General features: G+C 26.0%; 1 pseudogene; it reads left to right on the top strand.

Annotated features, from left to right (window-relative positions):
• The first annotated feature begins 967 nt into the window (after positions 1 to 967).
• LOC124556479 lies at positions 968 to 1,923 on the top strand (annotated as a pseudogene).
• Positions 1,924 to 3,156: the final 1,233 nt, after the last annotated feature.

Below are 3,156 nucleotides of genomic sequence, written 5' to 3'. Positions count from 1 at the left end.
GATAAGCTTTGAAGTTAATAACTTATAATTTGTTTTATGAAATATAACAGTAAACTTTAAACCAGCTATCATTAAGATTACGTTATAGTTCATTATTTTTTATTTTGATTTTATAAGAATTTTAGGTTTTTTATTAAGATTATTGACTTAATTATAAAAGTTTTGTAATAATGATAGAATTAATATATTTATTTGTATATAATTTTTACCTTGTGAATTTATTATGAGGAACTAGGCAAAATTGAATTCCGCCTGTTTATCAAAAACATGTCCTCTTGAAAATACTTTGAGGTCTGGCCTGCTCACTGAGCGGATTTTTAAAGAGCCGTGGTATTTTGACCGTACAAAGGTATCATAATCAATAGTCTCTTAATTAGTGGCTGGAATGAATGGCTTGACGAGAAATCAACTGTCTCTTAATAAATTTTTGAATTTAACTTTTGAGTCAAAACACTTAAATTTTTCTTTAGGACGAGAAGACCCTACAGAGCTTAACATTTTTCTTTATATATAGTTTTTTGTTTGTCTTTCTATATTTAATGGTGATGTTTTGTTGGGGTGACATGAGGAATAAATAAACTCTTCATTATTATATCATTTATTTTTTTTGTAGTTTTGATCCGTAATTTATGATCATAAGATTAAGTTACGTTAGGGATAACAGCGTAATTGTTTTTGAGAGCTCATATCGACAAAGCAGATTGCGACCTTGATGTTGGATTATGAATAATTTTGGGTGCAGTAGCCCAGTAATGAGGTCCATTCGACCTTTAAATTCTTACATGATCTGAGTTCATACCGGCGTGAGCCAGGTCGGTATCTATCCTAAGATTATTAATTCATATTAGTATGAAAGGACCATATGGTTGTAATGTTTTTTATTTTATTGATTAATATTAATTAGGTTACTATATTGACACATTAATGTGTTGAATTTAGAATTCATTTATGTAGGTTTTTTCTACAAATGGTATTGATTCTTTATGATTTATTTATGTTTATTTTGAATTTTCTTTTATTAGTTATTTGTGTTTTAATTAGTGTTGCTTTTTTAACTTTATTAGAGCGTAAGGTTTTATGTTATTTCCAAATTCGAAAGGGTCCAAATAAAGTAGGATTAGCAGGAATCCCTCAACCCTTTAGTGATGCTGTTAAGTTAATTTGTAAGGAGCAGCCAATTCCTATTATATCTTATTATTTACTTTATTAATTTTCTCCTGTTTTTATTTTAATAATTTCCTTGGCTGTTTGAGTTATTTTCCCTTACTTAACTTATATATGTTCTTTTTCTTATGGATTTTTGATTTTTTTATGTTGTACTGGATTAGGTGTTTATACTGTTATAATTGCTGGTTGGTCATCTAATTCAAATTATTCTTTATTGGTTCTCTTCGGTCTGTTGCTCAAACAATTTCATACGAAGTTAGTTTGGCTTTAATTTTATTATCTTTGATTATTTTAATTGGCAGTTTTAACATGTTTGATTTTATAAATTATCAACTTTATTGTTGATTTATTATAATTTCTTTTCCTTTAGCTTTAGCTTGTTTTGCTTCTTGTTTAGCAGAAACTAACTGTACTCCTTTTGACTTTGCTGAAGCTGAATCTGAGTTAGTTTCAGGTTTTAATATTGAATATAGTGCAGGCGGGTTTACTCTAATTTATTTAGCTGAGTAAGCTAGAATTGTTTTTATAAGAATAATATTAGCTTTAATTTTTTTAGGTGGTGAATTTTATTCTTTTACATTTTTTATTAAGCTTGCTGTTATGTCCTTTTGTTTCATTTGAGTTCGGGGTACATTACCACGTTTTCGTTATGATAAGTTAATGAACTTAGCTTAAAAAAGTTTTTTGCCTTTATCTTTGAATTTTTTTATTTTCTTTGTTGGTTTAAAGATTTTATTTATTTCATTTATTTTGTGAAATTTTTGAGAAAAGCCAATAGAAGAGTTAAACTTCTAGTTTTATGTTTTCAAAATATATGCTTTTCCTAAGCTAATTAACTTATTATTCCTTAATTAGTTTATCTCATGTGTTTGCAACATGAATATTAATTAAGAAGTATGTAAAGTAGATGATTGTTAAGATTTGTCCTGTTATAATTTAAGGTTCTTCAACAGGACGTTTACCAATTCATATTAATAAGCATACAACTACTACAATAAATCAGAATAAAATCTGATTAATATGATAGAATTGAATACCTCGGAATGGTGTATAATTATAAAATGGTAAAATTATTAAGATTCTAAATGATAAGAATAATGCAATAACGCCTCCTAGCTTATTAGGGATTGATCGTGGAATCGCATATGCCAATAAGAAATATCATTCTGGTTGAATATGAATGGGGGTTACTAATGGGTTAACAGGTACAAATTAAAATATTGGTTTTGGGGACCGATGATGGAAGCTTTTCCACCTCTGAAGCTTTAAAAGTGGGGGCAGGAATTAACTTAAATATTAATTAGTTAAATAATTTAATTATAGACAATTATGTACTTAAATTATTATAATTAATATAATCATTTATATTAATATAATATTTTATATTTAATATCACTAATTATATTTATTATATCCGATTATATTAATATTTTATATTAACATACATATTATTATATAATTTATAATATAATAACTTATTATAAGCTAAAAACATAAGTCGCTATAATCCTAAATAAATAAATGTATCAAAATAATCATTAAATAATAATAAAGTAACATTATAGGTATTTAAATTTAATGAAATGTAATATATTATTATGAATTATTTATTATATCCATATATTTTCAAAATATCCGAATCGAGATAAATTAATTAGAAATAACCAAAATAATACATAAACAAATTTAATAAAATAATTTTTTAAATATATATTAAATATAAATGAAGTGCCTGATTAAAGGGTTGTTCCTACTATTCCTGCTCACGCTCCAAATAACAAAGTACCAATATCCTTAAGGTTTGTTGAGAGTAATCATTTTTGCAGTAAGACGGCTGAATTTTAGGTGGTAGACTGCAAACCTACTTATGAGATGTTTCTCTCTTACCATGTTTTAGGTCCTATATTCAATTACGATTCTTGACTGCAATTCTAGAGATGTAAAATTTTAGTAAGGACCAAAAGATTATTCCTTTAATTATAACTTTGA

Source organism: Schistocerca americana, chromosome X, assembly GCF_021461395.2.
Source record: "Schistocerca americana isolate TAMUIC-IGC-003095 chromosome X, iqSchAmer2.1, whole genome shotgun sequence".
Taxonomy (NCBI): Eukaryota; Metazoa; Arthropoda; class Insecta; order Orthoptera; family Acrididae; genus Schistocerca; species Schistocerca americana.
Note: the sequence above shows the minus strand (reverse complement) of the source record. Positions and strands in the feature narration are given on the sequence as shown.